Here is a 14,526-nt window from a genome sequence, read left to right on the forward strand (position 1 = left end):
TTCTGATTGGTTCAGATACCCCTCATGATGACTCCTTCCCCCAAAAGTAGAGAAATAAAATGAGTGAACCAGAAAGAAACCTTTTCCTGCCCAAGTCAGAATAAAAGCTGATCAAAGTGTCAGGTTTGGTTGTAATATTTTTCTTTATTATTTGTTGTCCACTAAACATGTTACTTTCACAAGATTACTGTGCAAAGTTCCTGCAAAGCTTTACATGTTTCCCTCCATGACTCTGAAGCAGTGTGACTTCCTTTAATCTTTCCCCCCCCCCCAACACATCCAGTCCACTTTTGATTTCAAAGTGAAAAACCACCAAGATCACCAATAAATTAAATCACCATGATGTGTCTTCCATTCCCAGTGACTCTATCAGATACAGTCAGACTAGAGAAGGATGAAGATGTTGAAATTCTTGAGCGGAAACACAAGATTTTTTTTTTTGTGTTTTGTTTTTGGTTCTGATTAAGATAAACAAGCCACCTGGAAAAAGGAAAGCCTGATTCTGCAGATAGATTTGCATGATTAATTATACAACTGACTGAGTCTTATTAATTTGATGTTTATTAAAATATTTTTGACATTTAGTCGCTGTAGTTTTTATTGACTGTCTAGCTAGTTAGAGTATCATCTTATGTTTTTATCGCTACATCCTAAATGCTAAATACCAAAGAAAGGCTCTCATTCTGTGACTTTCTGAATCGTCTCCAAAATCTCGGTTGGCAGGATGACAGCTCCACAAGGCAGCAACTGTTAATGCCGAAAGACACTAAAGATAAGAGGGGGCAAAATCTCAGCTCCGACACCAAACTGAGCTCTGTGAATACATGGTGACAAATTTTCGATATTTCATTGAGCACTGGCGGGATAAGAAGCCTGTTTTTCATATTCATTATTCATGATTCTTAAAGGTGAATGTTTCTTACCAAACACATCAGCCTTGGGCCACTGTCAAAACTGTTGCATAAATTAAGGTCAGCGTATCACACATCAAACATTCACGTTTCCATGAAGAATAATTCCCCGCCCCTTAAAGATTTCCTCTGCTTTTGATTTTGTCTCACTTAAATATTTTAGATAATCTAAGAAGTTAACACAAGACGTATAATCTAAGTAAATAGACCGTGCACTTTTTGAAATGGTGTTTTAATCTAGCTTTCTAAACGTACCTTTTTGTAACTGAAAAAGTAATTGTTGCCTAAATCTAATGGTTCCAATACCTTTGGCAGCAGCAACAACTATCAAGTGAAGAATTTTTGGATTCAGATTTAAACCCATGCTTACAGTATGGCTGCTCTAAACTTTGATTTTGAAACCAAACCATTCAGAGTTTTAGTTTGTTCTTCTGCTGCATAACTAAAAGCATGGCCAAAAACGTTCGCTCAGCATTTTCTGGTAGAGAGCAGATTTCATGGCTCCATCATAATGTCAACTTGTCCACTGTTGTCCAAAGAAAAGTAATTTGCTACAGAGCCATCAGAACAAGAGGAAGGTGTAAGGCTGCAGTTCCAGAAAATCACATTTCTGCTTTTAGATCGTTTTAAAGGTAGACGCTGCATCAACTCTTTTAAAACTCAAAATCAAAAAGGAACATTTTGAAAGAGATCCATTTACTTGCTTAATCTTAACCTGGGGGTCGGCTGGCCCCTATCTGCTGCAGTGCAAGGAACTTTGGAACATGGTGACAGACAGCATAACCCAGAAACACACCGCATTAAACAACCATGCACACACTCGGTCACACCTGGGGGAATTTAGTGTGTTGTAATAACCTAACGTGCACAGTTTTGGCCTGTGGGAGGAAGCCGGAGTGCCCAGAAGGAACCCGTACATTAATAAGGTGAACATAAAACCTCCACACAGAAAGGCCCAAGGGCCTGGATTCAAACCCAGAAATGTCTTGCTGAGAGACATTAGTGCTTACGATTCCTCCACTATGGAGTCCATTATCTTGTCAAAGAAGACAAATTAATGCCAAAATTGAGATAATACCTTTCAAGCAGTCACGTTCAGCTTACTGTAGATGAACTGTAGTTATGTTTATACACTGCAGAGATAAAAAAAAAAAAACAATTAAAGGCTTTTAAAATTCTGACAAATGTTTTCCTCAAGATGTCATTATTTCTTTTGTATCTCATTATTAGTTAGGATTTTGAGTCTTTTTATTGTGTTTAATGCAAAACAAAAATATTTTCGGGGGGAGTGGAGGAGGAACTGATTTCTTATTCTGCACAGACCTAAACCAGAAGGCAAGAACACTTCTGGTTGTGTTTTCTGCATTTCAATGTGGTCATCCTCACAGAAATCATTGCTGATAAAATATCCAAAAGATTTTAGGCTGTACAGTCATTACTAAAACATAAAATCAGTAAAACATGTATCTTGATCAAATTCAGGTGATGATTTAGCTCCACAATTTGAAACGTTCTTAAGTCAAACTTATTTTTTTAAATGAAATGCTGCATCTGGAACTGAAATCCACGATTGAAACATATAGAAAAGCTAAACCCCCCCCCCGCCCCCCCCACCAAAAAAAAACGGTGACTTCCAAAGTCAATTAGTTACAGTAGATTTTATTCAGATTTTATTTATTTATACATTAGAAAAAGTCTATTTTCCCTCACATTCACAAACATGCACCACCTTATGTTGGTAAATCCTGTAAAGTCCATGTCAAACACATTTTTATTGTAACTTTACAAAATGTGAATTTCATGGGGTATGATTAGCTTTGCAAGAAGCAGTACATTTCATAATTTATATACACTGCTAGGACTGTTTTTTTCTTGTTAGCTGGCAGTGTTTGCCACGGCACTCCTTGCCTTTAATGCACTGCTAGCCAGTTGGCAAACAGTGTGCGACGCCCTGCAGCCTAAGGTCTTTGAACAGCTAATAGGACTATAATGGCCTTTTCTCTCTGCTTTAAAGTTTTGCAACACTTATTTGCAGTTTTTGGTCAGGAGATCTGTATTCTCTCCCTTGTCTTGTTTCAGTGACTTTCGCATGGCCAGCATTTTACACACAACAACAAAGCCTTGGGGAGATTTGCTAGTAACCAGTAGCTTTGATGTTTAATCTTTCAGCTCCACTTTGACATGCTGATGTAAATGTGTCTCCCTCGTAGATATAGGTCAAGAAACTTACACTTTGTAGAACTTTGGGGGAATTTATAGCAACACAGTTATTATGAAAAGCTTCTGATCCTCCTTGTTTTGCATAGAATCAATGCCACTGTGCTTTCTAAAGGAGACCAAGCATCACATTACTGTAATTTTCAAAGAGCTGCTGTGGTCCTCGTTCCATTATTTCTGTTTCATCCTGCATAATGAACCATTTCAGTATAATTACTCATCCTTGATTACTGAATCTGATCTGGGCTTTTTTGTTGTTGTTGTTGTTGCCATTGCCACAATTATTACTGATGACTCAGTGTGTACTGCAGGCAGCAAATAATACCAGAACAAACTGATATAGAAACCATGGATATAAATGCAAGAACACAGCTGCACATCGATATGAACAGCTGCGGTTATGTCACTTCTCTGTAAAGGAAAGTGAGATTTGTGTATCACTTTCCCGTCTCTCCAGCATCTTCTGTCTGACTGATTTTAATCTGTACTCTACCAGTTAATCTCCCCCGAGGAGGACGGGAGGTCCAGGCCTGCCATAAAAACGCACAAGAGGGTGTCTTTTTAATCTTCCATTTTATCAAACCCTCTGGGAATATATAACACGTTACAGAACAGCGTGGAGTTATGGGGCTGCAGTTGGAAACTCTTTGAGAAATTACAAGATCATATCACATCAGGTGACTTAACGCTGACAAGTGCATCCTCAGCTCCGTCAAATCTGCAAAGGTGCACAAAGCCTGTTTTGGTCCGACAGCTGAAAACGACCAGTCTAGACAATACTAATGATTCCCATCTGTCACTGCAAGACATCTGATAATATTGAACCTTAATTCTGGCTGTCACTCCACAGCCTGCTGAAAGTACTCAAACATTTATCTCTGTTGGAACATGCTTTGTCTTGCAGCTCAGTGTGTCCTTTGATCATCTCCTAATTAGGTTTGATGGAAAATGCATCCACCTTTTGTGTTTTGCTCTGATTTGCAGCACAACAACAGAGGCAGCCATTCAGAGAGACAGCGAGAGGAAAACAAAGGAAAAAATATACAGGAGGTCTTCTGCACTGAGCACATTTGTTGGGACAGTAATGCAAAGAGATTGAATCATATCATTCACAATATATCCAGAGATCTCTCACAGCACGCATAATGCTGCTATCACTCATGACGCGACATGTAATTCAGCTCGGCAAATTGAATAAAGCAGAGCAATTTTAAAGTCTTTACAGGTCTTGTGGAATTTAGTTTTTGCCTATTTGCAGGTATGAAAGGTCTGCCAGCTCTGACTGACAATTCAACTAATTTACCATAGGTGAGTATAGCACGGTTCTTTCAGCTCAAATAAATGAAATAATGTATTTTTCACTCAAATCAACCACTTGCTTGCAGTACAGCGGGATGAATAATGCATACATAGCCAAGTACAGTTGTTGAAGCATTGAGCATAATTATGTGCACATTTTTGGTCAATAGTTTTCTGCCACAAGTTGTTTTGCTTTTTGATTCACTGCAGAAATGCTGATAACTACTGTATTTAACACCATTAGAGATATACAAATGAAATGCTCTTTTACATGGGGCAATTAAAATGACACACTTGGGGCCAAATTTGGAATTTTCTACATGTCCCCTGGATTGCTTACATATTAAAATTTAAATTCATTGTTGTTTGAGACAATATGCCTGCTCTACTATTAGAAGCGATCATCTGATCCAGCATCAAATCCCGACTCTCTGACTGCTCCATGAAGCTGACACTTTGTTTCAAATGTCCAAAGAGCTTCTGACCTAAATCCTACTGAGATTTTGAAGCAAACATCTGTGTTCTTCTGGATGAGCAACTTTTAATGTTTTTCCATCAACATCTGGAAAGTAACACTCCCTTCTGGTAGAGCACTGCTTTGAATGTTTGACTAATTAGCAAATTTTAAGAGTTACAGCACACTCGCATTATTGGTGGATAGTTTCAAAGTGGTGTTGGGTTAGGATGGATTAGTTTTGTCACAGTTTATTGTATCTCATACCCATTTTATACAGGTAACATGGCTCACCGTTCAAGGCAGCATCTTATTGAGGACAACCCAAATAAAAAACAGTTATCTGTCTATTCTCTGTTGCTTACCATCACGCCCCATCAATGAAGAGTGGGTGTTTTCTACACAGAGAAAGAAAATATGGCCAAATACCACAGCTGGAAAATTATAAAGAAGTTCAATTCTTGATTCACTGCTCCCAATATGGTGATATTCTATTTCTTTTAAAGGAATACGAATTGCATTTGATCATTTCTAGTTCAAAATCTAAACATTTCTCATACTGTCTTAAGATATTGCTGGAACCTTTTTTATTATTATTTTTGGGCCTCAGGAGCTCGTTTATGTAACAAGTTAATTATATTACTCTAAGTTAAACTTCAAATTCCACCAAATCAGTCATTATATGTTATGTAAATTAGTTATGTCTTATTATTAGTACCTGTTTGAAGTGAGCAGTTAGTTTTTCCTATTGCACTTGAACGCACCTCATGCAGCGTAGTCACGTGGCCTGTTGCATGCGGAGTAGGTTAAATGCTGCGCTGGGCTAGCAGGAGGTAAGCCGTGCTACATTATCGGCCCAGATGTAAAACATTTTTCTTGGTTAATTCACATTTTATAAGTTATATATTTATACCAGTGTCTGAGGGAAATATTATTTTTCTTGACCGTGGAATGTTATATGGCCTATGGAAGCCGAAATTGGATTGTATTTAAATGTACAGCAAGCTAACACGATTTCCTGTGTTACAGTTATGTAACTGTGCATTAGCTTGATTTCATGCAATTGTGGCGGGATTTTCTTGGTTGTTTATTTGATTTGACTAATTTTTGGATGTTATTTTCTTGCAAAGGGAGGTGTTTTGGACCAGACTGTGCAAAGTGCTCACTGCTGTTTATTTTGATATATCAAACTTGTATGGCTTTATAAAATATGAAAAATATTGTTAAGAGCTTTGTTTTGGTATGTCCAATCACAAATGGAAAAAATGCTGTGCTGGGCTAGCAGGAGGAAGGTGTTTTGGACTGTGCAGAGTGTTCACTGCTGTTTCTTTTGATATCTCAAACAGACAAAATAAAAGACTGTAGACCCAGATCTGGCTCCTGTTCTATTTGATACACCGATAGAAACATGCAACGCAGAGTTAAAGATTGGACTGGTCACACTTATAGTAGCTTTTACAGATGAACTGTTGCTGCTCACAACAGAACCATGGAGCCACTTTATATTTAAAAGAACAACTGTAGTGCTTAAATTTTAACCAGACACAAGATCACATAAAAAAGCACTAAAATTACAAAGCCAAAGTATCTAGAATATTAAAACAGCATGGTTTTGATTAAATCAGACCACCAAACTGAAGTAACAATGGTTATTCATGAGTACAGTGAAATTACTTCATAAAACCTTAGAGAAGCATGTCTGTTTCTTGTCTGCTGCCCTTTAAAGACCCCCAGTCTGTTTTAAATATCACACTTGATTAAATTCTTTCTGCAACGCTTCGATAAATATTGCTGCACTCTGACTCCATTACTGCTGTGTGAATGTACATTAGACCTGCTTTCAATGTGGCCAGAGGGAAAATAAAGGAGCCAATCAAGATAATGCAATAATTATAGCAGTTTAAGTCGTATTAAGGGCAACTGGGCCATTGAACTGATCTGAGCACATTTATATCACTGGGCATGCCTGGCTTTTTTAAACACCGACAGGGGACAAAACTTTGAGTGCTTATGTGTCTATTAGCGATGTTTTTCTTGTTGGCAATATGCCTGAGCAGAAATGATATCACTGACGCAGCCACTGAAGCCACTGACAGTTTAATTACACTGGTTAATATTTCAAACACGCTTGAGGATTCAATATAAATCATGCCTCTCATTTTAGCACAGTTAAATTCAGGCTTTAGACACTCATGAGAAAAATGTTTCTTCTCAAAACAATTTCAGCCACAATTTTCTAACCAACTAACACAGTTCTTTGCCACTTGAGAGCAAAATCAATCAGATGCAATCAGATATAAAGAGCCTGAAAAATAAAAGCAGGTATTCCCTAAAAACTGTGGTAACAATGGTGTTTTAGGTAATTGGTCAAATTTATATATAATATATTTATAGTTTGTAAGCAATTTTACCATTAAACACTAGACACAGAATTTACATAAAAAGCTTACAACAGTAAAAACCCTTATGCTAGAATATGATTAAGATCATTTTAATCAAAACTACATAAAGTGATTGTTGTTTAGTTGGAGTTGTCATGCTGCTTTTTATTTCCCAATACCTGCACACGCAGAGAAGGAGAGTAACCGTTCATGTTTGCATTCTCTTTTTGCTGCTGCCATCACTGTGATTATGCTCTAATTAGCCAAAGTTTAAAGCGTGCAGCCATGCTTTTCGAAAAACAGCAGGATGATAAAAGAATGAAAATACATAATTGTTGCTGATTGCAGTCAGACCCATCTGAAGTTTTACTGATTTCATCTTGAGTCAGAGTCCTAATTAAAATGCTGATTGTTTTTCCCTCTAACACTGCAGAGTATTGTTCCTACTAAAGCACCACAGGTCACAAGTTCAAGATGTTATTATTTTATCCTGATATGTTCATCCAAAGTTTTTCCATACGTTAAAAGCGAAACATGCAGTAAAAAATATGTGCTTTTAATTGTATTCATAAATCTGATCCAGATTAAAAATGTCAGTTGGGATTAGTAATTTAAAAATATTTTCCACCAATGTAAAGCGGGAAATGTAGTTTTCTAGAAATACAGTATTTGCACTGATTTTGTGTTTCCATGTTACAAGAAGACCAACTAAATAACTTTTGAAATTCATTTTGGTATCCAAAAAACATAATCATGCAGCTTTGTTACTTAGAACTCAATAGAAAGTAAACTTTTATGTCAAAAATGAAAAAAAAAAAAAAAAAAAAAAAGGAAACTTAAGTTTAGATGATCTTACTCAAGACAAAGATGATGAAATTGGACTGCAGCATTGCAGGAGTCCGAGTTAAAAAAAAAAAAAAAGAAAAAAGAAAACTGATGCCAGATTCATCATGGAGCTCACGGCTAGCTGTGAAAGTACAAAACAAAAAAGTTTTTGTGGCCATCACAGCCTACTAATGATTAAAATAAAGAAAGCTTTTGTCTCAGTTTTGTCCACATCTCTCTTTAATAAGATTCTGCTGATTCTTAAAACAAGCTCCATTTATTATTTAGATTAACTTGCACAATATCCAGAGTTTTTCTCTCATATAAAAAGCCACAGATGCAACCCGAGCTCATCCCGAGCTTGCCCTCACCTCTCAAAATAATTACATTTCATGCAGAGATGAATGTGAGCAGGTGGCCATTTTTCTCTGCTTGCTGTGTCTCGGAGATAAATGAGGGGAAAAGTGTGTGAGGAATTTGGACTAGGTGCTGTACCGAGGCAAAGCCACAACACAGTGAAATGCTTTTCTTGATGATCACTCAGCAACTGTGTGGAACTGTTTGATTCTAACACGCAATTATGGACACAGAAAAGTATAAAGAGCAAGGCTTCTTGAAATGCAGATGCTCACCTGGTACAGCAGTAGTGATTTCTGGGTGTAAAAAAGCAGGACTGTAGGAAATTCAGAAGACAAAATTAGCTGCAGGCGTTGTCAGCGGTTCTGCAGAAAACATTATTGCAACACATGTTACAGTCTTTGGACCACGATAGAAGGAGACAGACACAGCCAGGTGTTGCACTGCTGAGGCAAAAATCAGAGTGTGAATCTGATCTTGTGTGACAGCAATACAAAAGTCTTCCTTACTAACTCAGCCATGTCACACAGCCCTGCAGTATGTGCAGTTTGCACAGTTTCGGAAATGAAAAATAAAACGTCACACTCCTGCCACCAAATACAACACACCTAACAAAGATGAAAGCTTTCTTAAACTGATCATCACTGCAGCGCTTATTGGATGTGTTATAAAACTATTCATAACTCTTGACCTTTTCACATTTTGTCATGCTATAACCACAAACTTTAATTATTGGGACGGACCAAACTTTTCACAAATATAAATATACATTTGTATTTAGTCCCCTTACGTCAGAATTTTGTAGAATCACCTTTAGCCTCAATCACATCTGCAAGTGTTCAAGTTGGAGCGCATAAAAATTGATATTTTTAATGATTCTTTAGTAATTATTGAAGTGCTTTTGGATTTCTGTCTTTTCTCTTACAATTGTTCTCCTGTCAACTCTTCTTTTTGAGTTGTGGATCTTTGAGGCCCTGAAGAGTTACAGGGGCAGCCTTAGGTACTTCTCTGATTAGTTTTCTCTATGTTCAGCCAATTATGTGTAGGTGGATATTTGGCTTGGTGGCTGTGTACTTGCCTCATTGTACTGGAATAAAGGATTAAATAAAGCTTTGTGAGATATTCAGACATTAATTCTGCTGCATCATTGACCTGTCTGATGAGCTGAGATTTCTTGGTTTTCTATTTTTCAATAAATTAGCAAAAATTGTGAATTTTTACAGTTAACTTTTGAGATTTGTTTCATCATCTCTGCTAGAAACTTGGACTTCTCATTCAGATTCTTTTTGTGCAATCAGCAGCTGGCAGATAGCGAGTATCCAGAATAATTTAATTTCTATCGGTGTCCCAACACTGTGACAGCACACTGTTTATATTACTATTAGACCGGATATAAATTGGTCTTGCCCAGCTGACAGTTGAGCGCTGATCACATTTTGACTTTCAGTGCTTGTCCTTTGAGGATTTTGCTGCTCTCACATGTAACATATTGCATTTTTATAAATTGGAAATTTCTCAAACTCAGTTATTGAATTTGCCTCTCATTTTGATCAATCAAATTAACCTTGAAGAGAAAAACAATTTATTTCTGAACATAATTAATTTTTCATTCTTGACAATGTTCATTGTTTTTGGGATGCTCTTATTCTCAATAGACAAACAAAGAAATGATTCCTGCTGAAGAACAAACTTTAAATGTGTTGCCCCTGTGGTCGACAGAGTCCAATGTGCTTGGCTACTTAAACATATAGGTTTGACTAAAAAGGAACAGCTACGCCAGGTCTGTATCTGTGGGAATGTATAAACTTTAATCATTGTACTCGACTGTTTGCTGACATTGATGGTAAAACGTCAAAAAAAAAAAAACACAATATCTGACCCGAATATAAGCATTCAGTCCATGTTTATCCTCTAATATGACGGAGCGTATCATGTTTAGGATATACGCCACTGCAGATTTATAATTTACAAAGACTGTTTTCAGCAATGTGTCAGATGTCTACATTGGTTAATGGCTTGTTTAAATTACTGGAATTAGACTTCCATGTGATGTGGAAAGCAATTAGGGAGTACAATACCATGGATAGTGTGTGTGTTCAGAGGATAATGTGAATTTAGCTCTGTAGGCTACTTAGAGAGGTACTGTGGGAGTAATTATCTTCGCCTTATTGGGTCTCATAAATATCTGCACAAATATTGATCCTTATTAGTCAGATGTTTGCAACAAAGGATTTATTATGCAATGACGGACATATGTTATTTTTGATGTATTAAATATATACAGTGGAGTGGAAAAATTCTGCGCAAAGATTTGTTCTATTTTGCTTTTTGTCACAGTTAAAATGTTTCAAGTCATTAAACAAATTTATATGAGACAAAGATAACCAGAAAAAATAGAAAAGGAAGCTTGGAACTCCAAATCCACAAAGCCCTGAGTGAAAATGTAAATGCCTCCTAAACCTGAGAATCAGATGTGCCACCCTGGACAGTAACAACTGCTATCAGACGTTTGTAAAACTGTCCGTCTTTTACATCACTTTGGAGGAAATTAGTCCCACTCATCTGTGAAGAATTGTATTGATTCAGCCACAGTGGAACAATGGAAGACTCTTTAGCACAAAAGGGAGTATTTAAGATAATCTCACTGTATCTCAATCCAGTCTGGACTTCATTTCTCTCTTTTTTTGAGTTTTTTAAGGTGACGTCGCTGTTGTTCGGATAACTTTGCTGCAACATAACACAAGTGTGACGGAACTTGTGTTTACAAAATGAAGGCTGGACATTCCCCATCAGGATTTTATGCTAAGACCAGAATTCATGTTTTTATCCATTATGACAAATCGTCCAGGTCCTGAGAAAGCACAAGAAATCTATTTTGAAACTACATCGTTCCATCTAAAATGATCTTTGCTGCTTCATAAAGCTTATTCATGAGAAAAGGGAAGAGATTTGTATTATAATTGCTCCTCTTCTCTATGGTATGGAGTTACATCCACTTTTTTGTCACCTTCCTAAAGTCATGACTGATATCATGATTTTAGGAAGGTGACAGTGTGATCCTTAGAGAACTGGTAGACTCTAAGCAATAAGAAGAAACCGTTACATCGGCATAATACTTTAGCGTTGATAGAGGATGTCCTCTCTGAGTATTTTAGTAGCTTTTCTTATACGATCATGACTGTAGTTTAAATGAAAAGTGAGATTTGACTCCTGCAGCTCTTCTCATCTGCTCTATTCTGATGGTTCTGCTGGTCAAAGTGAATGCTCAGAAGAAAAGGAAGTCAGGTTTCAAGGCACAAACACCAATGGCTCTCACCATCAACTCCTCTTAAATCACTTTTTTCTGTATGTGAATCTATGCATTAGTGTACAGTTGGAAGTTATTGAACATGTTTTTTGTGACTTAAATGTTTAAAGCACCTTGACGGTCAGGGTGTCTTGATGGACCCATTGGATAACATGTAAACAGTTTTAGGGTTAAAGCAACAACTGAATTCTACAATTCACATTTTTCTCCCATCAGCATGGTAAGTTTGGAGGTGAGGGAGGCCCGAGGGCGTATGTGTCAACACTAACTGCAGCTAAATAGCTATAATGTTCCTACCACCACAGGCCCGGGTATTAACAAAGAACATCCGGGTGCTCCCTGGGGCTGCTATTAACAGGCTCCCAGCAACACATCCTTTAGGCGCTGTGTGGAGACTGTTGGGGGTCTGGATGGTTGCGAGGAGACACTAGATTTAGATCTAGAGATTTTAAAAACAGAATGAACAATTCAAATTGTTTGTTGTTTTTTTGTCACTGAGGCTTTTGGCTTGCAGTTTTTGCAAGGTCCACTGCTGTTCGACTGAACTGAGGCTGCTGCTATTCATAAACTCTATCCTCATTCATTTAAAAAACACTTGAATTAATGTGTCATGTAGTCCAAAGAGAAATGAAATGTATCAAACTTTTTTCAAGAGTCGTTATTTTAGATGACGATGGCTGTGGACGGGAAGGACCTCTTGTAGCAGACTGGATTGCAGTGAACCTGAAGACTATGACGAAAGACTAACCCATTACAGTGTTGTGACGAGGATGCTGATGGTTATGTACTATGCTTTATGTTTTACGAAGCATCCTTTTTTGCACAGCCATCTCCGGAGACTCCAGTGCAGTTCACAAAATATTCAGCTTTCTTCATCAGCTTGAGCTTAAGTCGCAAGCCCCAGTGTTACTATTCCACCACATTATCCAGCAAAATAAATGACACTCTCCACAACAGACTTATAAGATATGCAGCATCTTGCTCCAAACAACAATGGACCTAATATTGCTCAAGTACAGTCTGCTGCCTTTTTTTGTATCAAACTTGACTGTCTTCAGTCCTGTTTGCGTAAACACTGAGGTATTTATACTCGTCCACTTCTTCACCTCTGATGGAAATAGTTTTACACACTACTGTTTGTCTTAAATCTAAAATCCTATTTGTTATTTTGGTCTCATTCAAAATGAGAGGATTCTTTTAAATCCTTTTGAAACCAGTACCACAGAACGGTCCACCAGCTCCCTTTCTCTCTCTCTGTGAGGATTTGCTTGCACTGGAAAAAAAAAAATATTAGGTTAAGTAGAGCTGCCAACATAGGTTTAATGCAAGTTTAATGCCAGAATGTGGGATTTTTTAAGCAGTGCAGTTTAAAGCTGCCGCATGTACTTTTATGAAAAATATGTTTTTTACATATTTGTTTAAACTGTCACTAAGTCATGACATTATAGTTTCAAGTTCCCCCACCTTCTTCCAGTGCTCATTTTTATAGTTGAAAATAGTGAGGAATCACACCAGTGTGACACAAGGACAATGGATTTTAGAAACGGAGTGGAAATCTTTACTCTGACATGGATTATGACCATGAAACAGCAAAGGTTGGACTGAATTAATGGTTTTGACTTCATGAAATGAGCCGTGTTTTAACGTCTTTGGCTGCTGGTTCAGTGAGTTTTGCATGTAGTGTGGTGATTCTGGTATCACTGGACAGTGGGTAGGACCGTGTTGCGCTGCCGTGTGTTTTACTGCGTAAGGCGTCTTTAGCGTCTATTTATGTTTTTTTTTTTTTTTTTTTTTCATTTAAGTGCTGAAGCTGAGTGTTGTTGAGGTAGAAAATCTTGTTTCTGTCATTTAGATGAACTTTTGCCTGTTACATGGATATGCAATATGCCTATATTGGTTAATGTATAGCCTGTGTTTGGATTGATCACCCAGAATCTGTGCGGTACTGGATCTATTGTTATCGATCAGGTGTCTATCATGATGTATATATATATCAGTGATGTGCGGTGAGGTTCATTGCTGGTGAGGCACTGACTTATGACTTAGACACCACACATGTTATTGGACGTACGGAAATTTCGCGCAAGCATACAACGCTGGACAAAAAGACTAATCATTTACATGTCATCCATAGCCGCGTTAACTCAGTGAAACTTAGAAATGTAGGTATTGATTTCATGCTATGATCCACAGCAAAGTGATCTGTATTCGCCAAGCTACGCAGATTCGTTGCCACAGCAACTGACAACAATGCCACTTCATGTTTTAGGATTTAACACCAAAAAGATTAAAGAATTTATTTTGCAGTAGTACTTATTACTACTTATTATTTTGTAGTACGTTTCAGGCTTAATGTTTAATTAATAAATAATTGCTGCGGTAGATTAGCTTCCTTTAGTTATTATCTCCTGCTTTAAATAAAGATATATGTTTAAGATATATGCCACATATATATATATATATATGTCTCCCGGGTGGTAGACTGGTGTCTTACCCACTGTGCTATACAGTCAGCTATATATATATATATATATATATATATATATATATATATATATATATATATATATATATATATATATATATATATATATTATATTATATTATGATATATATTATTTTTGTCCAGCCCTAGTTGTAATGTGAAAAAGCAGTAGTGTTCATACTTTTACAAGGCATTACTGTAGCTGTCAATGAATTTTGCCAACAAAAATAATCAACAAATACACAGATCCCTGTCAGTAAAGTTCACAACCTTGCACTTTCCAAACTCGC

The sequence above is a fragment of the Poecilia mexicana genome, unplaced genomic scaffold (genome assembly GCF_051168715.1).
Source record: "Poecilia mexicana isolate PSO_F unplaced genomic scaffold, ASM5116871v1 scaffold_13, whole genome shotgun sequence".
In the NCBI taxonomy this organism is placed as follows: domain Eukaryota; kingdom Metazoa; phylum Chordata; class Actinopteri; order Cyprinodontiformes; family Poeciliidae; genus Poecilia; species Poecilia mexicana.